This window comes from Bos indicus x Bos taurus, chromosome 21 (genome assembly GCF_003369695.1).
Source record: "Bos indicus x Bos taurus breed Angus x Brahman F1 hybrid chromosome 21, Bos_hybrid_MaternalHap_v2.0, whole genome shotgun sequence".
Taxonomy (NCBI): Eukaryota; Metazoa; Chordata; class Mammalia; order Artiodactyla; family Bovidae; genus Bos; species Bos indicus x Bos taurus.
The window spans coordinates 28287221-28312060 of record NC_040096.1 but is presented as its reverse complement, the minus strand read 5'-3'; the positions used below and the strand labels follow the sequence as shown (position 1 = coordinate 28312060).

The following is a 24840-nucleotide window of genomic DNA, read 5'->3' as shown; positions in this document are numbered from 1 at the left end:
GATCGCAGCAAACACAGAGCTTACAGGGTCCTGCACCTGCTGTGAGCCTGCATTGGCCCAGGAGCTGCGTCCATCCCCATCTGGTCCTCAGAGCTGGGTCATTGTCAGCATTGTGCAGGTGACACAGGCCCCCAGACTATGCCTGTGGACCCCACCCCACCCTGCCTCTCTGTTTTTTTAAAAAATAATATAAATTTATTTTTTGCTGTGCTGGGTCTTAGTTGTTGTTCAGGCTTTTGTCAGGTTGTGGCAAGCAGTGGCTACTTCTAGTTGTGGTGCTTGGGCTTCTCATTGCAGTGGTTTCTCTTGTTGCCAAGCACGGGCTGTAGGGCACACGGACTCGTTAGTTGTGGCTCCCAGGCTCTAGAGCATGGGCTCAAGCCCAGGAGCTGCAACTACTGAGCCCTGAGTTGGGAAAATCCCCTGGAGAAGGGAATGACAACCCACTCCAGTATTCTTGCCTGGAGAATTCCATGGACAGAGGAGCCTGGCAGGCTACAGTCCATGCGGTCACAAAGAGCTGGACACAACTGGCTTAGTTGTTCTGCAGCATGTGGGATCTTCCCAGACCAGGGATTCAACCTGTATCTCCTGCATTGGCAGTCTGATTCTTTAGCACTGAACGACCAGGGAAGACCTCTCTGTTGTTTTTTAAAGATTAATTATTTTTATTGTGGCGTAATTAACATATAACATTGTATTAGTTTCAGGGGAACAACATAATGATTCAATATTTGTATTGGTTACCCCAAGTCTAGCTAACGTCCATCAACGTACATTGTCACTGTTTTTTTCTTGTGATGAGAACTTTAACAATCTACTCTCTTATCTAGTTTCAAATACACAACACAGTATTTCTAACTGTAGTCCCCATGCTGTACATTACATTCCCAGGACACTTATTTTATAACTGCAAGTTGTATCTGTGGTCACTCATTTCACCAAACTTCCTCAGCACCCATCTCTGTCAGCCACCAGTCTGTTCTCTGTATATATGAACTTGTTTTGTTGTTGTTGTTGTTGTTTTTAATTCCACATATAAGATTCATACAGCACTTATCTTTCTCTGGCTGACTTGTTTCACTTAGCATAATACCTTCAGTGTCTATCCATGTTGTAACAAATGGCAAGATTTCATTCTTTTTAAACATGAATAATACTGAATAATTGAATTGACTATGGAATAACATTCACTGTGTGTATGTGTGTATATATTATATATGTGTGTGTGTGTGTGTTTTCTTTATCTGTTCATCCATGGATAGACATTTAGATTGTTTCCATGTCTTGGCTGTTGTACATAATGCTGCAGTGAACAAGGGGCTGCATATATATCTTTTATATATGAGATATATATGCATATATATATATATATGTTTTTGTTTGGATATATACCCAAAAGTGGAGTTGCCGCATCATATGTTAATTCTATTTTTAATATTTTGAGGAACCTCCATACTGATTTCCAGAGTGTCAACACCAATTTATATTCCCATCAACAGTTTCATTTTCTCCACGTATATGCCAATACTTGTCATTTCTTGTCTATTTGGTGACAGCCATTCTGACAGGTGTGAGGTGATATCTCACGGTAGTTTTGATTTGCATTTCCCTGGTGATTAACGATCTTGAACATCTTTTCATGTATCTTTTTGGTCATCTGTATTTCCTTTAGAAAAATGCCTATTCAGATACTCTGCCCATTTTAAAAACTGGATTGACTGGGATTTTTTGGTATTGCTCAGTCCTGTCTGACTCTTTTTGACCTCATGAACTATAACCCACCAGGCTTCTCTGTCTGTGGGATTTTCTAGACAAGAATACTGGAGTAGATTGCCATTTCCTTCCCCATCCTCTTTTTTTATTTTTTCTTTTAACACTTACATTTTCATGTTCACCCTGAGCACTGAAGGATATCTTTTAGTTTAGAGGTCGGGAAACCGAGGGCCACAGGTGGCTGTCTGCCTCCAGACGTGTTTTATTTGGCTCTTGCACTGTTAAGTGTTTATTTGCTAGCACTTAAAACTTGGGACAGTTCAGTTCAGTTGCTCAGTCATGTCCGACTCTTTGCGACCCCATGACTGCAGCACATCAGGCTTCCCTGTCCTTCACCAACTCCCGGAGCTTGCTCAAACTCTTGTCCGTTGAGTTGGTGATGCCATCCAATCATCTCATCTTCTGTTGCCCCCTTTTCCTCCTGCCTTCAATCTTTCCCAAGCCTCAGGGTCTTTTCAAATGAGTCAGTTCTTTGCATCAGGAGGCCAAAGTATTGGAGTTTCAGCTTTAGCATCAGTCCTTCCAATGAATATTCAGGACTGTTTCCTCTAGGGTTGACAGGTTTGATCTCCTTGCCATCCAAGGGACTCTCAAGAGTCTTCTCCAATACCATAGTTCAAAAGCATCAATTCTTCAGCACTCAGCTTTCTTTATAGTCCAACTCTCACATCCATGCATGACTGTTGAAAAAAACATAGCTTTGACTAGACAGACCTTTGTCGGCAAAGTAATGTCTCTGCTTTTTAATATGCTGTCTAGGATAGTCATCGGAGAAGGCAATGGCACCCCACTCCAGTACTCTTGCCTGGAAAATCCATGGACAGAGGAGCTTGGTAGGCTGCAGTCCATGGGGTTGCTAAGAGTCAGGAACGACTGGGCAACTTCACTTTCACTTTTCACTTTCATGCATTGGAGAAGGAAATGGCAACCCACTCCAGTGTTCTTGCCTGGAGAATCCCAGGGTCGGGGAAGCATGGTGGGCTGCTGTCTCTGGGGTCGCACAGAGTCAGACACAACTGAAGCGACTTAGCAGCAGCAGCAGGATAGTCATAGCTTTTCTTCCAAGGAGCAAGCGTCTTTTAATTTAATGGGTGCAGTCACCATCTGCAGTGATTTTGGAGCCCATGAAAATAAAGTCTGTCACTGTTTCCATTGTTTCTCCATCTATTTGCCATGGAGTGATGGCACGGGATGCCATGATCTTAGTTTTCTGAATGTTGAGCTTTAAGCCACCTTTTTCACTCTCCTCTTTCACTTTCATCAAGAGACTCTTTATTTCTTCTTCGCTTTCTGCCATAAGGGTGGTGTCATCTGCGTATCTGAGGTTATTGGTATTTTTCCTGACAATCTTGATTCCAACTTGTGCTTCATCCAGCCCAGCATTTTGCATGATGTACTCTGCATGTAAGTTAAATAAGCAGGGTGACAATATACAGCCTTGATGTACTCTTTTCCCAATTTGGAACCAGTTTGTTGTTCCATGTCTGGTTCTAACTGTTGCTTCTTGACCTGCATATAGATTTCTCAGGAGGCTGGTAAGGTGGTCTGGTATGCCCATCTCTTGAAGTATTTCCCACAGTTTGTTGTTATCTACACAGTCAAAGGCTTTGGCATAATCAATAAAGCAGAAGTAGATTTTTTCTGGAACTTTCTTGCTTTTTCGATGATCCAGTGAATGTTGTCAATTTGATCTCTGGTTCCTCTGTCTTTTCTAAATCTAGCTTGAACATCTGGAAGTTTCCTAGCATGTGAGATGTGTGCAATCGTGCAGTAAGTTTGAAAATTCTTTGGCATTGCCTTTCTTTGGGATTCAAATGAAAACTGACCTTTTCCAGTCCTGTGGCCCCTACTGAGTCTTCCAAATTTGCTGGCATATTGAGTGCAGCATTTCCACAGCATCATCTTTTAGGATTTGAAATAGCTCAACAGGAATTCCATCACCTCCACTAGCTTTGTTTGTAGTGATGCTTCCTAAAGCCCACTTGACTTCACATTCCAGGATGTCTGGCTCTAGGTGAGTGATCACACTATCGTGGTTATCTGGGTCATTAAGATATGTTTTGTATAGTTCTTCTGTGTATTCTTGCCACCTCTTCTTAATAGCTTCTGCTTCTGTTAGGTCCATATATTTTTGGTCCTTTATTGTGCCCATCTTTGCATGAAATGTTCCGTTGGTATCTTTAATTTTCTTGAAGAGATCTCTAGTCTTTCCCATTCTATTGTTTTCCTCTATTTCTTTGCATTGATCACTAAGGAAGGCTTTCTTATCTCTCCTTGCTATTCTTTGGAACTCTGCATGCAAATGGGTATACCTTTCCTTTTCTCCTTTGCCTTTTGCTTCTCTTCTTTTCTCAGCTATTTGTAAGGCCTCCTCAGACAACCATTTTGCCTTTTTGCATTTCTTTTTTCTTGGGGATGGTTTTGATCACTGCCTCCTGTACAGTGTCACAAATCTCCATCCATAGTTCTTTAGGCACTGTGTCTATCAGATATAATCCCTTGAATCTATTTGTCACTTCCACTGTATAATCATAAGAGATTTGATTTAGGTCATACCCGAATGGCCTAGTGGTTTTCCCTACTTTCTTCAATTGAAGTGTGAATTTGGCAATGAGGAGTTCATGATCTGAGCCACAGTGAGCTCCTGGTCTTGTTTTTGCTGACCGTATAGAGCTTCTCCATCTTTGGCTGCAAAGAATATAATCAGTCTGATTTCTGTATTGACCATCTGGTGATGTCCATGTGTAGGGTCTTCTCTTGTGTTGTTAGAAGAGGGTATTTGCTATGAACATTGTGTTTTCTTGGCAAAACTGTTAGCTTTTGCCCTGCTTCATCTTGTATTCCAAGGCCAAACCTGCCTGTTACTCCAGGTATCTCTTGACTTCCTACTTTTGCATTCCAGTCCCCTATGATGAAAAGGACATCTATTTTGGGTGTTAGTTCTAGAAGGCCTCGTAGGTCTTCATAGAACCATTCAATATCAGCTTCTTCAACATTACTGGTTGGGACATAGACTTGGATTACTGTGATATTGAATGGTTTGCCTTGGAAACAACAGAGATCATTCTGTCATTTTTGAGATTGCACCCAAGTACTGCATTTCAGACTGTTTTATTGGCTGTGAGGGCTACTCCATTTATTCTAAGGGATTCTTGCCCACAGTAGAGGATATAATGGTCATCTGAGTTAAATTCACCTATTCCATTCCATTTTAGTTCACCGATTACTAAAATGTCGATGTTCACTCTTGCCATCTCCTGTTGACCACTTCTAATTTGCCTTGATTCATGGACCTAACATTCCAGGTTCCTATGCAATATTGCTCTTCATAGTATCAGACTTTACTTCCATCACCAGTCATATCCACAACTGGGCCTAGTTTTCACTTTGGCTCCGTCTCTTCATTCTTTCTGGAGCTATTTCTCCACTCTTCTCCAGTAGCATATTGGGCACCTACTGACCTGGCAAGTTTATCTTTCAGTGTCATATCTTTTTGCCTTTTCATACTGATCATGGTTCTCAAGGCAAGAATACTGAAATGGTTTGCCATTCCCTTCTTCAGTGGACCACGTATTGTCAAAACTCTACACCATGGTCTGTTCATCTTGGGTGGCCCTACACAGCATGGCTCATAGTTTCATTGTGTTAGACAAGGCTGTGGTCAATTTGATTAGTTTTCTGTGATTGTGGTTTTCATTCTATCTGCCCTTTGATGGATAAGAGGCTTATGGAAGCTTTCTGATGGGTGAGACTGACTGTGGGGGAAACTAGGTCTTGTTCTGATGGGCGGGGCCATGCTCAGTACCAGTTTTCTGTTGATGGATGGGGCTGTTTTCTCTCCCTGTTGTTTGACCTGAGACCAAACTATGGTGGAGGTAGCGAAGATAATGGCGACCTCCCTCAAAAGGTTTCAGGCATTCACTGCAGTACTCAGTGCCCCCTACCCTGCAGCAGACCACTGCCCACTTATGCCTCCACTGGAGACTTGGGGACACTCACAGGCCAGTCTGGGTCAGTCTCTTTTGGGGTCACTGCTCCTTTTTCTTGGGTTCTGATGCACATAGGGTTTTGTTCTTGCCCTCCAAGAGTCTGTTTCCCCAGTCCTGTGTAAGTTCTGTAATCAATCCCACTGGCCTCCAAAGTCAAATTCTCTGGGAGTTCTCAGTCCCTTTGCCAGATCCCCAGGTTTGGAAATCTGTTGTGGGTCCTAGAACTTTCTTAACAGTGTCAGAATTTCTTTGATATAATTGTTCTGCAGTTTGTGGGTCATCTGCTCAGTAGCTCTACAGTGAGGTTAATGGTGACCTCCAAGAGGGCTTAGGCCACAGCCTGTGTGGCCAGGTAGCTGCATCCAGAGTCCCTGACCCTGTGGCAGGCCACTGCTGACTCATACTTCTACAGGAGACTCAAATATAGGTCTGGCTTAGTTTCTGTGGGGTCTGTGTGTCCTTGTGCGCACAAGGTTTTGTTTGAGCCCTCCCAGCATCTCTGGAAGGTATGGGGTTTGATTCTAAATGCAATTTTGACCCTCCTACCATCTTACTGGGGCTTCTCCTTTGCCCTTGGATGTGCAGTATCTTTTTTTGGTGGGATCCAACCTTCTCCTTTCGATGGTGATTCAACAGCAAGTTGTAATTTTGGAGTTCTCTCAGGAGAAGATGAGCGCATGTGCTTCTACTCTGCCATCTTCTAAAAATAAATAATAAACTTGGGACAGTTCACAGTAAAATTCCAAGGAAGGAATTGCTCAGCATCTTTGAAGGATTATCTCATCTCTGACACCTGGAAGGCAGAGCCCCTTCTATGTCACTGTGGCTGACTGGTAGCTTCTGGGACTGCACAGGTGACTCCGTTACTTGGTCTTCTGGTGCCCATCAGTGTATTGTGGCTTCCAGCAGTTTCTGGAAGGATTGAGAAGCTACTGACCTGGCTGTAGCTTCTTGCCTGGCTGATTGCCTGGCAGTGTCAGCCGTCCTAGGGGGTGGGCTGGGCTGGGCTGGGGGCCCCAGTGACAAAAATTTACCCCCCTGGCTTAGCCTGCAGGGATGTGTGAGAGAGGGAGGCGGTCAGTTGAGGTGAAGTTTGTCCTGGGGTGAGCCCTGAGGACAAGACTGCCCTGCTCACAGGAAATGTGTAACTGGGGAACAGGACTTTCTGGCCCAGGACTGCTGTGCTCATGGCGAATTGGGTAACAGAAACGGAGCCAACATGGTGGTTGCGGCCTCCCCTTCCTCCTCAGTCAGCTTTGCTCTTCTATGCCAGTGTTTATAAGCATGTTGTGATTTTCTGTGGTGTGTTTGTTAAGGGTTATTTAATTTGGCATCAATTGTTTGCTCTTGTCTTAGCCTCTTCTTGGTGATGTGAAGAAATCCATTCTACAGTTTCCAAAGCTGTACTGAACATACCTGCTACCAACCCCCTGCTGCTTGCTTGTAGAAAATCAGTGGTTTTCACTATTCTTTCTGGGTACTCAAGGGCGCTGATTTTGGAAAAGAAAGTAAGATATTCCCATGGTGGTAAAGACAATTCAAGTGTGGAGAGAAATACAGAGGGAGCAATTTTTCTAGGAGAACTCCTGCCTGCAGCTGGGGTCCCTGGAGGGGACCCTGCTGGTTTCCTTCTGGGAGATTTGAATGGAAAGCAGCCTTTGGGACTAGAAGATTTTTTTAAATTTTTTAATTTTGTTAAAATACACATACACATGGTTAGACAGCATCACAAATTCAATGGAAATGAACTGGAACAAACTCTGGGAGATAGTGAAGGACAGGGAAACCTGGTGTGCTGCAGCCCATGGGGTTGCAAAGATTTGGACACAACTGAGCGATGGAACAACAGCAACAAAATACACATAAGAAACATATACCCTCTTAACCATTTTTCAGTGTACGGTTCAGTGGCATTAAGTACATTCACATTGCTCTGCAAACCTCACTACCATCTGTCTTTCCCTCTTTTCATCTTGCAAAACTGCAACTCTGTCCCCATGAAATACTAACTCCCTGCTCGCCCCTGCCTCAGCCCCTGGCACCCACCATCTAGTTTTTCTTTTCTTTTTTTAAAAAACTCTTGGTTGCATCGAGTGGCATGTTGGATCTTAGTTCCATGACTAGGGATTAGACCCACACCCTCTGCATTGGAAACAGGGAGTCCTAACCACCGGACCACCAAGGACGTCCTGACACCATTCCTTTCTGCCTTTAGGAAATTGACTCCTTCCCAGGTGGCTCAGTGGTAGAGTCCACGTGCCAGTGCAGAAGACCTGGGTATGATCCCTGGGTCGGGAAGATACCCTGGAGGAGGAAATGGCAGTCCGCTCTAGTATTCTTGCCTGGGAAATCCCATGAACAGAGGAGCCTGCCAGGCTACAATGGGACATGATTGAGCTACTGAGCACGCAAGCAGGCACACACAGGGACCTCGTAGAAGAGGAGTCACACAGTATTTGCCCTTCTGTGACTGGCTTGTTTCACTTAGCATGATGTCCTCAAGGTGTGTCCATGTTGTAGCAAGTGTCAGAATTTTGGGGAAGGAGACTGTCAGAATGGGATGAGGGGGTCACCATGGGCACCCCCTGAATTCTGTGTCAGCCTCATCCTGGCTGGATCCTTAGGGGAAGATATTTCCCAGCATTCGTCCAAGCAGGGTTGCTGAGATGGCCTATGTGCAGGTCCTGTGAGAGATACGACTTTAATCCAGAAGAAATTTTTTAAAAAATATTTATTTATTTGACTGCACTGGGTCTTAGTTGCAGCATGTGAACTCTTTAGTTGTGGCATGGGATCTAGCTCCCCAAACAGGGATTGAACTCAGGCCCCCTGCACTGGGAGCTCAGAGTCCTAGCCACTGGACCACCAGTTAAGTCCCATAAATTTTTTAAAAAATTGATATTTACACTTTTGGGGCATAGCCTCACAGTTGCTAGAGTCCTGAACTAGCATTATATAAGAAAATCTTTACATATCCAACAGTTTACACATGGTAGTGTGTATGTTTCAATGCTACACTCTCAGTTCATCCCACCCTTTCCTTCCCCCGCCATCATTTAGCTGCAACTGTCATCCTGAAGAACTCATGATGTATAATCAAATATCCTCATTTTTGGGGGGTTTGTTGATAATATTTATAATGAATCATAAAATTCAGATAACAAGGAATTACCGAGTGAGCATGCAATGAAAGTGTAGCGAGGATTGCCTGGCTGTGGTTTAAACCAAATAAATGTCAGTTATTCTTTCTCATGGCTGCTTCTGTTCTTATTGTTGTGGAATATTAGGTATTTACAGTTCCGTTAAATCACCCCTCTGCAGAATGCAGGGTGCTGTCCATGGTATTTCTGACTTGGGAGTACCTGGCGTCCTAGAGCCAACTATAGGGATCTCTGTTGTCAAACCGGAGCCAAGTCTGATTTTGCACAATGATCCTCCTTTCCCCAGCTCTTCCTCTCTTCACATCAGAGTCCTTCAAGTGGAGAACCCAGTTCTTCATCCCGTTCCTTGTGTGGCTTTTGTTCTACTTGCACATTCAAAGCCTTGTTGCCCAGTTTTCATCTGGTGGTTTCTGGACATCTTGCCCTTCTGGACTTGGCAGGGTGGGGTGTTGGCCAGTGACCATTCCCACTGTGGCCTGGGCAGCTCCCACCCACGTAGCTCACTGCTTTCAGAGGAGCCGGTGGCCACCCAGAATCCACCCCCACTTCCTTCCTTTGTCTGTGGTCTGCTACTCATGGCATTTATGAATGTTGGTATCAAAATGCAAAACATTTGTAACACTGATGAGTTCATCTGCTTACTTTAAAATTTAGCATTCCAGACAGTTGAGATGATTTCACCTTGGAGTGAGGTCGCAGGCTGATGTCATAATCCTTGTGTTCTTGTCCTGAACCCGTCCTCTCTCCAGGTCAGGGCTTAGGTCCAGGACCCCCAATCACACAGTGGGGGCTGCTCTGGCCACACACTAACATCTTGCTGAAGCAAAGGCCCTCGTCTCTTTAGCATTCCTCTGATCCCCCAGCTCATGACCTTATTAAAAGGGAAAGCAAGAAGGGTTTGTCCTGACACTCCACTCCTGAGCACGCCTGAGCCTTCTGCTGGATAATCCCCTCTCGTCTGTCCATGATTGACACCCGGCTTATTGGCACACGGCTTCCTCAATTTGCTTTTCTTTTCATCTCCACTGCTCCCCATTATGTTCTAAAATTAATATTAAAAAATCCATCTAGTGCACAACAGAGTTCAAGTCAGACAGCACTGACAGGCTGATAATGAAAACAGCTGCCCCTCCTGCCCTGGGCACGCACACCCCAGCCCCAGGGAGTCCCAGGGTCTCTTCCTTGTCTGCTTTTATTCCAGTTTTATGGGGGGAAAAGGACATTTGTTATTATTTTTTATTGTGGTAAAATAGCCATAACATGAAACTCACCATCTTAACCATTTTTAAGTGTATACAGCTCAGTGGCATTAAGTACATTCACATTGTTTGATGGATGTAGAGATGATCGTGCAAATGGATGTAGAGATGATCGTGCAAGTGAAGTACATCAGAGAAAGATACCATATGATATCACTTATATGTGGAATCTAAAATATGAGGTTTAAGAGGGAGAGGACATATGTATACCTATGGCTGATTCATGCTGATGGATGGCAGAAACCATCGCAATATTGTAAAGTAATTATCCTCCAATTAAAATAAAATAAAAAAACACACAAAATAAAATATGACATAACCTATCTTCGGAATAGAAACAGACACAGAGAACAGACTTGTTGCTGGGGTGGGTGGGGAGGTGGAGGAGGGAAGGCTTGGGAGTTTAGGATTAGCAGATGCAAACTTTTATCTATAGGATGGATAAACAACATGGTCCTACTGTATAGCACATGGAACCATGTGGTAAACCATAATGGAAAAGAACATGAAACAGAATATATATGTATAACTGAATCACTTTGCTGTATAGCAGAAATTAACACAACTTTGTAAATCAACTATACTTCAATAAAACCCTCATAGCTCAATTGGTAAAGAAACTGCCTGCAATGCAGATTGAACCCAGGTTTGATTCCTGGGTTGGGAAGATCCACTGGAGAAGGGATATGCTACCCACTCCAGTATTCTTAGGCTTCCCTTGTGGCTCAACTGGTAAAGAATCCACCTGCAATGCAGGAGACCTGGGTTCCATCCCTGGGTTGGGAAGATACCCTGGAGAAGGGAAGGGCTACCCACTCCAGTATTCTGGCCTGGAGAATTCCATAGACTGTATAGTCCATGGGGTCGCAGAGTTGGACACGACTGAGTGACTTTCACTTTCACTTTTCAATACAACTTAAAAAAAAAATGACATTCACATTGCTGTGCAGCCATTACCTTTCCAAGTCTTTCTCATCTTGCAGAACTGACACTCTACACCCACTATAAACACTTATTCCCCATCCTCCCCTCCCCCAGCCCCAGGGAACCACCACTGGATTTCTCTATGAATTTGATGGCTCTGGGACCTCAACACAGAGGAAGTGATGGCACCCCACTCCAGTACTCTTGCCTAGAAAATCCCATGGACAGAGGAGCCTGGTAGGCTGCGGTCCATGGGGTCGTGAAGAGTCGGACACGACTGAGCGACTTCACTTTCACTTTTCACTTTCATGCATTGGAGAAGGAAATGGCAACCCACTCCAGTGTTCTTGCCTGGAGAATCCCAGGGACGGGGGAGCCTGGTGGGCTGCCGTCTATGGGGTCGCACAGAGTTGGACATGACTGAAGCGACTTAGCAGCAGCAACAGCAGCAGGGACCTCAACAAAGTGGGATCACACACTGTGAGTTATTTTTTTAATTATTTATCTTTTAATTGAAAGTTAATTACAGTATTGTGTTGGTTTCTGCCATGTATCAACATGGATCAGCCATAGGCATACATATGTCCTTTCCCTCTTCAGCCTCCCTCCCACCTCCCACCCCTCTAGGTTGTCACATAGCAACAGTTTGAGTTCCCTGAGTCATATAGCAAATTCCCACTGGCTATCTGTTTTACATATGTTAGTGTATATGTTTCCATGCTACTCTCCCCATTCATCCCACCCTCTCCTTCTTAACGCCCTACCCTGTCATGTCAGTAAGTCTTGTGTGGTCAGTGTGTTCCACACAGCATGGTGTCCCGTGGTTCATCCATGCTTTGACACATCAGCATTTCCTTCCTCTTTAAGACTGAAAAATATTCTGTTGTGTGTGTGTGGACCATGCTTTGTTTATCCGTTCATCTGTCGATGGACACTTGGGTTATTTCCACCCTTCAGCTGTTGTGAATAAAATGCTGTTATAGACATGGGTGTTCAAGTATGTTTTCAAGTTGCTGCTTTCCCTTCTTTGGGGGTATACCCAGAACTGGGATTGTTGTATCACAGATGGTTACCATTTCTTCATTTTTATAACTGATCTTATCTTGTTCTCAGGTTCATTGTCCACTGGGTACATGGACATGCATGCTCAATCATGTCCAACTGTTTGCGACCTCATGGACTGTAACCCTCCAGACTCCTCTGTCCATGGGATTTCCCAGGCAAGAAAACTGGAGTGTGTTGCCATTTCCTTTTCCACAGGATCTTCTCGACTCGGGGATCAAACTTTCATCTCTTGTGTCTCCTGCATTGCAGGCAGATTCTTTACCACTAGTGCCACCTGGAAAGACAAAACAGCATGGTAGAGCCTTAAAATATTACATAATTACCATATGATCCAGCAATTCCCATTCTGAATATAGACACAAAACAACAGAAAGTGATGACTCATATTTTTTGCATAGCCATGTTCGTAGCAGTGTTATTCACAACAACAAAAGGAGAACATAACCCAAGTGTCCATCAGCAGATGAATGAATAAACAGAACTTTGTCTCACAAAACATGGAATACTATTTTCACCTTTGAAAAGGAAGGAACTTCTGACACATTTTACAACCTGGATGAACCCTGAGAACACTATGTTGACTGAAATAAAGCAATCAAAATGGACAAATACTGTACTATTCCACTTACACGAAATACCTAGAGCAGCCAAATTCAGAGACAGAAAGTAGACTAGTAGGTGTCAGGGGCCAGGGGAGGAGGAGGGTGGGAACTTGGTCTTTAATGGGGACAGACTTTCAGTTTTGCATGATGAAAACAGTCCTGGAGGGACTTCCCTGGTGGTCCAGTGGTTAAGAATCCACCTGCTAATGCAAGGGACATGAGTTTCGTCCCTGGTCTTGGACAGTCCCACATGCATCAGAGCAACTAAGCCTGTGTCCAACTACTGAACCTGTGCTCTAAAGCCTGTGCTCCACAACTAGAGAAACCACCACAAGAAGAAGCCCGGGCACCATTACTAGAGAGTAGCTCCCACTCACCACAGAGAAAAGCCTACATAGTAACAAAGATGCAGAACAACCAAAAATAAATGAATTAATTAATTTTAAAAAAGATTTTGGAGATTATAGTGTGAATGGACTGAACACCCTGAACCGTTACCTAAAAAAATGGTTAAGACGGTACATTTTATGTTATATGTACTTTACTACAATTAGAAAGAAAATCCCTAACAATTGAATAGTTAGTCCATTTGGGGTAAAATATTGGTATACTTTTTGGACTATCAAAAAATTTTTGGAGAACCAACTCATGTTTTCTGATTTTTGGGGTATTGGTTTAAGCCTTGACTTATAAACAGTCTCAACTATTACATGTGGCTAAGAAACTTAAGTGACAGCAGAGTTAAATAAAGTTGGCATTTATAAAATGAAGGGAAAGAAAGGGTAGTCGGGGTTTTCTGTGACAATACATTTATCTCAAAGATCACACAAACAAGGCAGTAAATTTACAAAATTAGGATAGTGTCAGGCATGTCCAACATTCATGAAAATTGGCAAAAACACATTTCTCGCAATCAGCCTAGTGTTGTCAGTATAGTTATTGTCCTGAGAAAATCCCATTTGTAGAAAATAAGTGCTGTAGAGCAAGGCACATAAAGTTGTAACTTGACAAGTTTTCCATTAAATGGAAGCTAGAAAGAGATGAGAAGATAACTGAAAAGCTGGATAGCTTTACTTCTTGTCAATTTAGGGCTCCTAAGAAGACTAACCTCTCGGTTTTGTTCACCACCAAGTGCTTATTAATTGGGAGGGAGGGGCTGGTGACCTAGGTGTTCGTGCCTCTGCTGGTGGTCAGCTGGCACATGTAGTTTTCCAGTGAGTGTTAAGAGTTGTTAGCTTACAAGAAGCCTGACAGTCTATTTGTAATTGCTAAATTTCTCAAATATGTTAATGACTTGACTCTAGTTAGATGTGACAATTTAAGAATTGTAACTGACACACAGATACGTTCCTGTTTTTGGAATTGAATGGCTAGTGTGAAACCACTGTCTTTAGGTATTTATACTTAGCATTAGAATGTAGATCATTTTTTAACTTATGAAGGCTGGTCACATATTAACGTGTCTTTGATGGCATTTGTGCCAATAAGGGAAACTGATCTCTTCAGTCAAGGACTGGATTGCTAATTGTATTAACGGAAGACACTGCTCAAAGGTTGAGCTCCCCAGCACAGAGTATGGGGAGTATGGCCAGAGGACAGAGTATGGCCCTGTCCTCTTCCTGGGCCAAACGTCTTGCTGCATAGGGGTGGGGCGCTCATTGCACAAAGCCAGGTATCTTTGGGACCCCAGCTTCACTGTCCCTGGCCTTGCCACTCTGCCCATGTCACATCACCTGTCTGAATGCCGTTCTCTAGGGATGGTAAATCCTTGGTCATTGTGATAATCTTCGCATGATGAGGTTAAGACTTCTAGCTTGATTAAAATACTGAACCTATGAAAACCTAAGAGGTGATTCTATCTGACAGTAACAGTGAGAAGTACCTAGTGAGGCTGGAAAACCTTGGTGCCCGGGGTTGTACGCAGAGAGGTTGTGGGGTTTGATGACTGACTGACAGAGGGACTTGGGGTGGTTTAGTGTTGATTTCAGAGGACAGTGGCCTGGGGTCCTTCCTCAAGTAATGGTGACTGTCTCTACCTCTGGTCCTAGGTTCATATCACTGTTCCTCTCTGACACCTTTGCTGTGACTTCCCTGATTTTCTGTAGAGTCAGATTAGTGAGACTTTGTCCTCGTGTGCCCAGAAGAAGAGCATATATCATTGTGCGTGTGTGCTTAGTGGTATACTTTTTGTGACCCCAAAGACTGTAGCCCACCAGGCTCCTCTCTCCATGGGATTTCTCAGGCAAGAATACTGGAGTGAGTTGCTATTTTCTCTTCCAGGGGATCTTCCCAATCTAAGGATCAAACCTGAGTCTCCTGCATCTCCTGCAGGCAGGTTCTTTACCACTGTGCCACCTGGGAAGCCTTGTATATAACATTATCCTGGCCCAAACTAAAACAGAACTCATGCAGTATTGGTTCAAGGTTTGCTAAAATATAAATAGAAGTGACAAGTATCCCCCAACCCTTTAGATTCTAGTGTATGAAAACAAGGTGCTGCATTTTCAGAAGGGAACACTGCTGAGTGTAAGTCAGGTCTTCACCAAGCATCATACACCACGGTAAGTTTCCCATGAATTGATTAGTTGGTAAGTGTCCCATGGACTCCTTTGTTCAGCCCATGAGTTGGGTTGGGAATGTGTGCTGGGCATGGGCATGGCCAGGCGGTTCTATAAATGGGCCCACTCAGGGGTCTGCAGTAAAGGGCCTCATGCATGTCTAGTGGTGGCCAATTGTAAGCTGGGGGCACATCAGGGGTCACTGGGCCATGTGGTCTCAGCCCACAGATGGGTTCCTTGGCATGGTGGTGGGGGCCTGTGAGGGTAGTAAGAGGGCAAGGACCTGTATGCAGGTGCCTGTCAGGTCTCTCCATCACCTGAGCTTCTGCTTCGTTGGTCAAAGCAAGCCACAGTCAAGCAGCTTCAGAAGTGGACAAGGACTCCATCTTTTCATGGGAGGAGTGGCCAAACAGTAGACTATTTTTGCAGTCTGTTAATGGCACTCTTCTGAGCACTTCCCAAATATTATATGTTAGTTCTCTCCTGCTGTGTAACAAATCAGCCCTAGACCTTATAGCTGAAAACAACCAATGCTCGTATGTCACAGTTTCTGTGGGTCAGAATCTTGGCACAACTTGTCCAAGTCCTCTGGCCAGGATCTCTCAGGGCTGCAGTGAAGGTATCAGCTGGGGCTTCATCATCTCATGGTGCTGCTGTGGGGACTGGGTTCCAGTCTCATGTAGAGGCTGGGGGTAGACTCCCAGTGCTCCCTGGGCAGGACCAGGAGACGGGTCATTGAGGGCCAGCACCCAAATTGTTTCCCACACACTGACCTCATGCAGTAAATGTACTCTCATTATCTTTTGTTTTCAATCAAGGAAATTAAGGCAAAGAGAGGGTCCCCCAGGTGGCAAGTGAAGGAGCTGGGGTCAGATGCCAGGCTGAAGGTCCACAGAACTCTGCTTGCCATAGAAGACGTGTTAAAGGAGAAAACTGACACAGCTGACCACAAAAGCATTAGCACCCTGTGTGCGTCCAGCACCATCATCAGAATTGGCAAGTCAGGACATAACACTGCCTACCTGCCAATCCATCCTTATTATACTAAAAGCAGCCGTAAATCAATAGGAAAACATTACCATCGGATGGAAAATGTCTCCAGCAGACACTAGCCGGCAGGTCATTGAAGAAATAGGAAAGGCAAACAAACAGAAAGGGCTGAATCCCATGAGTAATCAGAGAAATGCAAATTGGAACAGTTCTCTTCTTCTTCCTCCATCCTCTCTTTTTCCCCTTCTTTTCCACCCAACTGGTAGAAAAGGTCTTTCAAATATTTATCCTCAGTGTGGGTAAGCACATAGGAGGACAAATACTGTCCTACCCACTGGAGGAAATGTTGATGGCTGTTATCTTATGGAATACAAGCATTTATACCCTTTGGTCAAGTCATCCTCTTTTGAAGGGTTTGTACTAAAATCAAGGATATCAGTAAAATGTGTGTGTGAGGCTACTCACTGTGGCTTTATTTTTCTTAGTTGGAAATTGGAAGCAACCTGAATCTCTAGCAGTAGCAGATGGTTTTGTTGTTTTTGTTCAGTTGCTAATTCCTGTCTGACTTTTTGTGACCCCATGGACTACAGCATGCCAGGCTTCCCTGTTCTTCACTATCTCCTGGAGTTTGCTCAAAGTCATGTCCATTGAGTCAGTGATGCCATCCAACCATCTCATCCTGTCATCCCCCCTTCTCCTCCTGCCCTCACTCTTTCCCAGCATCAGGGTTTTTTCCAATGAGTTGGCTCTTCACATCAGGTGGCCAAAGTATTGGAGCTTCAACTTCAGTATCAGTTCTTCCAATGAATATTCAGGGTTGATTTCCTTTAGGATTGACTGGTTTGATCTCCTTTCTGTCCAAGGAACTCTCAAGAGTCTTCTCTAGCACCACAGTTTGAAAGCATCAATTCTTTGGTGCTCAGCCTTCTTTATGGTCCAGCTCTCACATCCATACATGACTACTGGAAAAACAATAGCTTTGACTACGTGGATCTTTGTTGGCAAAGTGATGTCTCTGCTTTTCAATACGCTGTCTAGGTTTGTCAAAGCTTTCCTTTGAAGGAGCAAGCATCTTTTAATTTCATGGCTGCTGTTACTTGCATGGCTGCAGGATGGTTATAGTAACCACTTTAAAATTATATGCCCATTAATAGCATATTTTCAAGGAATATTCAGTGGTGTAAGGAAATATTCACGTTATGTTAAATGAGCATAGCAAGAGTCCTGCTACAGTAGAATTCCAATTTTGCACAATGTAGGTATGCAGGGGGAAAAAAAGAGCCTGAATGGAAACTGGTCAAAACACAAGCAGTGGTTATCTCCAGGGGGTGGTGGTGGTGGTTGTTCAGTTGCTGAGTTGTGTCCGACTCTGGGACCCCATGGACTGCAGCATGCCAGGCTTTCCTATCCTTCACTAATGGTGCCTTAATGCCTGGTTCTTGTTCTTATCCAGCTCATCCTTCAGTGACTGCAACGTCCTTTCTTATCTCTTTTGAGCAACTTCCTAAGTGAACCATGTTTTTGTTGTTTTGTTGTTGTTGTTGTTTGCCTGTTTGTTTTAAAATTTTTTACTTATTTATTTTTATTTTTGGTGCACTGGTTCTTCATTGCTGCACATGGGCTTTTGTCTAGTTGAGGCAGGTGGGAGCTACTCTCTAGTTGTGGTGTGCGGGCTTCTCTTTGCAGTGGCTTCTTTTGTTGCAGAGGCTCTAGGGCATGGGGACTCAGTAGTTTGACGCTTGGGCTTAGTTGCCCTGAGGTATGTGGGATTCTCCCGAACCAGGGATCAAACCGTTGTCCCCTGCATTGACAGGTGGATTCTCATCCACTGAACCACCAGGGAAGGCTGAACCATATTTGTTTTTAATGAAGGAGAGTCCCACCAAATTTCCAGCAGGTCTTGTTGGATCTGGCAATCCAATACCAGGTGCATGCATTCAGGGGTGGCATGGAGGGTCTGCTGCCATAGACTCCTCAAAGCCAGACTTCCCTTTACTGACCAGCAGGGAAGGTGGGGTCTGTGGGGACCCTTGGGGGATAAGGGGTTGGTGTTCTTGGAGTTAAGTGCCCCTAAGTCATCATCTCAGAAAAACCCAGATTGTATTTGTGTATATTCTGTTTTCAAAGATGTTTTCACATTAGTTTTCCCAAACCTAATTTCAAACAAGGCGAGCTACCTGGAGTAGCGGACAGAGAAAGTGAGATTAAATCAGATCCACCTGGTCAAGCTGTCTCATTTTCAGTTTTCCGGAGGCAACACACCATTTATCAGGAAAGTGTTTTCAGGAGCTTGCGTGTGAACTATTTCGTTACAGACATGGAAAGATAAAACTCTGTTCTTTTCATTCTTGAGATGAACATTGTCGTCTGTTGATGGTTCCTCTGACTGCCTGTGAGCATCATGTGTAAGATTACATTGGTCAGTGTCAACACTCAATGCCAGGGCACTGGAGGAATGAGTACCTGACATTTAGGGTACAGAACAGAATGGATTTTGTGACCTGGGCCGACTTTCCACCAGAGGTGCCCTGCTCAGAGCCCGGGTACCCACCCTGGGGTTCCTGTAGGAGGCGAATTCCATATTGGTAACATCCCTACATCAGGGCTGAAAGACTGACGGGTGCCACAAGGCCTCCTGAATGTCCACTGTGTGTCTTCACTCCAAGCCCCCATGTTCTTGAAGGCTATTGTTTCCTCTCATTGTGCTGTTTTATGGAGGGTTTGTGTCCGGACAGAAAGATGATCCACATGTGGGCCAGGGCTTCTAGAAGCACACCTGGTGGCTTAAATTAGAAATGAAAGCATCTTGTGATCACTTCAGTAGCTCCTGCACCAAAACTGGGCTTCCCAGGTGGTGCAATGGTAAAGAACTCGCCTACCAATGCAGGAGATGTGGGTTTGATCCCTGGGCCGGGAAGATTTCCCCAGAGGAGGAAGTGGCAACCCACTCCTGTATTCTTGCCTGGCAAATCTCATGGACAGAGGAGCCTGTTGGGCTGTAGTCTATGGGGTCGCAAAGAGTCCGACATGACCGAGCAAGCATGCACGCACCAAAATTGGAAGAATACTGAGATTATTAGCATGGCTCATGTGCAAAGATGATACAAAAATTTGTGGAGCATTCCCTATTTTTGTACGCCTGAAACAATAATAATATTGTAGATCAACTATAACTCAGCAAAAGAAAGACAAGGAAAGGACCTTGCAATTATATTTATTAAAGGGAAAAACTAAATAATTGGAAGTTGCATTAGTCTCATTTTTTTTAAAGAAACTAAAACGATCTTTAAGAACTTGTATATGAAAAAAAAAAGAAAAAAGAACTTGTATATGTCTTGAACAGAATGGGAATTGGGTGGTAACGAGAGGACCTCAGCCTGCCAGACCATGAAGCTGTGTGTTTGGTGAGGGTAGACACATTTGCTGGGTACCACAGGTGCTTAGGCATGGTTTCAGCCACAGAACAGCTTTTTTTCCTACATGGAAATCTTTTATGGCGTACTTGATTCTGTGTGCTTCAAAGGTTGCATTATATTTTTCTAATTTGTTGGATCATGGTCCCAACAATGAGATGTCACCTCACACCTGACAGAATGGCCATTGTCAAAAAGACTAGAAATAACAAGTGTTGGTGAGAATATGGAGAAACGGGAACCCTCGTGCACTGTTGGTGGGAATGTAAATTGGTGTAGCCATTATGGAGAACAGTATGGAGGTTTCTCAAAAGACTAAAAATAGAAGTACCATACGATCCTGCAGTCTTACTCCTGGGCGTATATCTGGAGAAAACCATTCTTCAAAATGCTACAGTGTTCACTGTAGCACTATTCACAATAGCCAGGACATGTCAGCACCCTATATGTCTATCGACAGAGGAATGGATAAAGAAGATGTGGGGCATATATGCACAATGGAATATTACTGAGCCTTAAAAAGAATGGAGTTTTACCATTTGTAACAACATGGGTGGGCCAGCAGAGTATTATGCTTAGTGAAGTAAGTCAGACAGAGAAAGACAAATGCTGTATGTTTTCACTAAAAAATAAAAAAATGAATAAAAATAATTAAATATGATTTGACTTGTGTTTCCAATTACAAAAGAAGTTTATGCTTATTGTAAGAATTTGTGCTTGGCAGAATAGTAACCACTCCCCACCAAAAATGTCCGTGTCTTATCCTGGGAATCTTTTAGGTTATGAGGCAAAGGGGATGTGAATGGAGTTAAAGTTTCTGATCAGCTGCCCTTGAGAAGAGAGATTGTCTCAAATTGTCTGGCTGACACCAGGGTCCTTCTAAGTGGAAGAGGGAGGCAGAAGAGAAGAGTTGGAAGGAGATGTGACTGCAGTGAGGGGTTAGAGAGAGATCACACATCTGGCTTTGTGGATGAAAGAAGGGGCTGTGAGCCAAGGAGTGTGGGAAGAAGCTAGGAAAGGCAAGGAAATGGGTAGCTCCCAGAGCCCCGAGAAAGGTTGCAGCTCAACTAGCACCTTGAGTCTAGCCTCCTGAGACCCATGTCTAGCTTCTGACCCACAGAACTGTGAGGTGACACATTCATGTAGCTTTAAGATGACACATCTGTGTAGCTTTCAGCTGCTGACTTTGCAATAATTTGTCACAACAGCCGTAGAAAATGAGGACAGACGTGAAACAATATGAACCAAAAGAAAAGGCTGATCCTACCCTCTCCCATCTCATGGTCCCACTGGGGACCCAGGCTCCTCCTCTTCTCTGCTTGCCGCCTTTAACATCTGGCTATGCCCCACGCTTATGGTCTCAGGCTTACAGCAGGGTGACCTCCTAAACAATGAAGAACATAACATGAAAAGTCAGTTTCTAGCCTTGTTCTTGCAGCCTCAGGCCTTCTTCTGGTTCTCAGGGTCATTGTTTAGTTCTTTTACTTGTGCCTGCATGAATATAAATCGAATGCTTACACTGCTCTTTTTGATACATTGCTTTTAAAAATAAAGTGGACTTGAAGCACACAAAATAGGTCCAACCCTAATCCTTTTATTCACACACACTCCCTCACCATTCTGTGCATGACCAACATTATCAAATTAGTTATTATTTTTAGAAATGTAAGATATACTTATAAAACCCACCTCTGCAGTCACAGTGGGCCTTCACAATAGCCTACGTTTAACCTGCCCCCCTGCTTCTCCCACTCAAATTAACCCACCTCTTGAATCTTATCTCATTCCCTCACACCCCTTTTTATAGAGTCTTATTGTATCCATATGTCCTGAAAAATCTGCTTTTACTTTGTCATTTTTACCTTTTAAAAAGAGAGTAACCCCTCTGTCTTTCACCATCTGGGACTAACCTTTTCCCACTAAACTTGTTGTTTACTTGCTAAGTCGTGTCCAATTCTTTTGTGACCCCGTGGACTGTACTATAGCCTGCCAGGCTTTTCCGTCCATGGGATTTCCCAGGCAAGAATACTGGAGTGAGTTGCCATTTCCTCCTCTAGGGGATCTTCCCGACCCAGGGATCAAACACTCGTCACCTGCATTGGCAGGCAGCTTCTTTAACACTGAGCCACCAGGGTAGCCCCTTCTACTGAATTGTTGTTGTTGTTGTTGTTGAGTCACTCAGTCCTGTCCGGCTCTTTGCAACTGCATGGACTGAAGCACGCTAGGCTTCCACGAAATAGTGATTTTGTTAAAGTTCCTTCCTGGTGTGTGGAGCGCCGTAGTTAAGTGTTTTGACTGTGCTGTGAAAACATCACATGGTTTATTCGGCTGCTCCTCATGGATAGACATCTGAACTGTTTGCAGGTTGTTGCTGTTATGAACTGGAGAAGGCAATGGCAACCCACTCCAGTACTCTTGCCTGGAAAATCCCATGCATGGAGGGGCCTGGTAGGCTGCAGTCCATGAGATCACTAGGAGTCGGACACAACTGAGCGACTTCACTTTCACTTTTCACTTTCATGCATTGGAGAAGGAAATGGCAACCCACTCCAGTATTCCTTTTTTTTTTTTTTCACTCCAGTATTCTTGCCTGGAGAGTCCCAGGGACTGGAGAGCCTGGTGGGCTGCTGTCTATGGGGTTGCATAGAGTTGGACACGAATGAAGTGACTTAGCAGCAGCAGCAGCAGCTGTTATAAACAGTTGAGAACATTTTCGCACTGGTTTCCTGGTGCACATGTTCCAAATTTTTTTCTGGAGTATAGACCCAAGAGTCGGACTCTGGGCATAAGGTGTGTAGATAGATGATGCTATAGGTAATGCTCAACTGGTTCCCAGAGCAATCGCTCTGTTTGCAGCCTCTCTCCCTACCTCCCTCCTCTATCCTCCTACCTCTTGATCTTAGAAAATCCATGCTCTCTCCAGCCATGAGGATTGTCAGACTTCAAAGATGTTCCTCAACGAGATGAGTGTAAAATGATTCTTGACCTGTGTTTTTCTAATCGCTCTGACTTTCACTACCTGTTCCTGTATCTGGTGACCACAGGGATGTGTGGCCCTCCACTGTCCCTATAGGCCCTCTGCTCTGACCTCATGGTTTCTGTTGCCTATCATTTTTATTTTTTCTTGTGATTATTTTATGGCTTTAAATCACGTGTTTAAACTTCTCTAACATGATGTGCTGTCTCGGCACAGGAGCTTGTGGGTGAGGGAGGAAATCCAGCCTCCATCACCTGTCTCTCTACCTCCCCGCTGCTGTCACCTGGGCCTTTGCTCTGAATAGTATTTCAGATTCTTGGGCTTGTCTATAAATAGATTTTAAAGTATGGGAACTAACCAGCCTCATTTTTTGGAAAGTGATGTGTGCTTTTTATCCAATGCAGAACCAAACTCCAAGGTTGACTGTACCTTTGCTGCTCTAAGGAGAATTGTTCACGAGTCGAGGCAGAGTTCCTATGCACGTCACCCAGTTGCCCCCAGTTCTAACATAGCATTTCACGTAACCATGATGTGTTGTTGAAAAGTAAAAGTTAATATGGTTATCAACTCATCTACAGACTTCATTTGGAGTCCACCAGTTTTCCCACTGATGACCTTCTTTGTTCCAGGGTCCTGTCCCAGACACATGAGTCACATAATCATCATCTCTCTTTAGACACCTCTAATCTGGGGCAGTTCCTCAGTCTTTCCTTATTTCTCATGACCTTGATATTTTTGAAGGGTACCAGTCAGCTGTTTTGTAGATGTTCCCTCCACATGGGTTTGTCTGATGTTTGCTTATTATCGGGATGCGATTATGAGCGGAGGGGAAAATACCTCAGAGGCATCCTCTCGTTGCCTCTTATGATACCATCAACACCTGACTTATCACTGGTGATATTAACCTTGATCACCTGGTCGAAGTAGTGCCTGCCTGGTTTCTCCACTGGAACATTGGCATCCTCCCGCTTCCACACTCTGGGGGCTGTTACCCCCTCTTAAAGATGAAAACACCAAGTTCAGCTTGGGATGGGATAGGCAGGTCTGTAGGGCTGCTCAGGCCCAGATCAGGGTTTGATCCAGGTCCATGGTATCCAGCTCCGCTCCCAGAACTTCTGACTTTGACTTTCCAGGGCGGGGCCTCCATAGCTGTGTTTTTGACTTGCTGGCTAGGAGACTCTTTGGCTTTGCAATTTTGTACTGAATTCTTGTTGTCTTTTACCCCTTGTCCTTGCTTAAGTAATCGGCACGTTCCTGAATGCCGAGGCAGAGGCTCAAATGATGCCCAATGGCCTTGGCCATAGGGAGGGTTTTTAGCATTGATATTCAGGGCTGGATGGAGAGGAGTTTTCAGTCACTTAGGAGGACACCACTTTTTTCACTCAAGATCCAAAGTCTTGGGGTGTATGCATGTTAAGTCACTTCAGTCATGTCCGACTGTGCAACCTCATGGACTACAGCCCACCAGGCTCCTCTACCCATGGGATTCTTCAGGCATGAATACTGGAATGGGTTGCCATTCCCTTGGTCAGGGGATCTTGCCGACCCAGGGATCAAACCAGTATCTCCTGTGTCTCTGACATTGGCAGGCAAGTTCTTTACCTCTAGCGCCACCAAGATCTTGTGGGGAGCTGTCTTATTTGAAAAAATATTCTGAGAATTCACGTTTTTGCTGCCAATACCAATGTGATTTGCATTTATTTTGGAAATCCAAGCACATTTTATCTACCCTACAGGCACTAATGAAGAGCTGATGAACCACTGAGACACTGGTTCAAATAAATGATTACAGTTAGCAAGAGGAGTGCAAACGGGACCCTGATGAGAGATAATCAGGAGCGAGTGGAAAGGATGATTTTATTAATTACCCACACTCTAAATGTAGCTCCAGAATTGTGAATAATAAAAGAAATTAGAGCTGGCACGTTATGTAAAGTGCTCAGCTACTCTTAAAACAGTCCACCTGATAGAGAAGACTTTGTAGGATATCCTTTGGCATTTAGTTATTTATTTTTGGGGTTTAGAAATGGTTACTCATCTCCTCTTAGAATCCAGATAATCAGTTTCTTTTAGTAATTTTAACACATTTAATTTTTATACTTTACCATGAGCTGCAAAAACACTGC

At 44.1% G+C, this 24840-nt stretch overlaps 1 protein-coding gene and 1 pseudogene across 1 annotated transcript in view; both read left to right on the top strand.

Moving 5' to 3' along the window:
• Positions 1–24840, top strand: part of FAM189A1 (family with sequence similarity 189 member A1) — a 241266-nt gene that overhangs the window by 68369 nt on the left and 148057 nt on the right. The window lies entirely within an intron of this gene.
• LOC113880250 lies at positions 19360–19457 on the top strand (annotated as a pseudogene).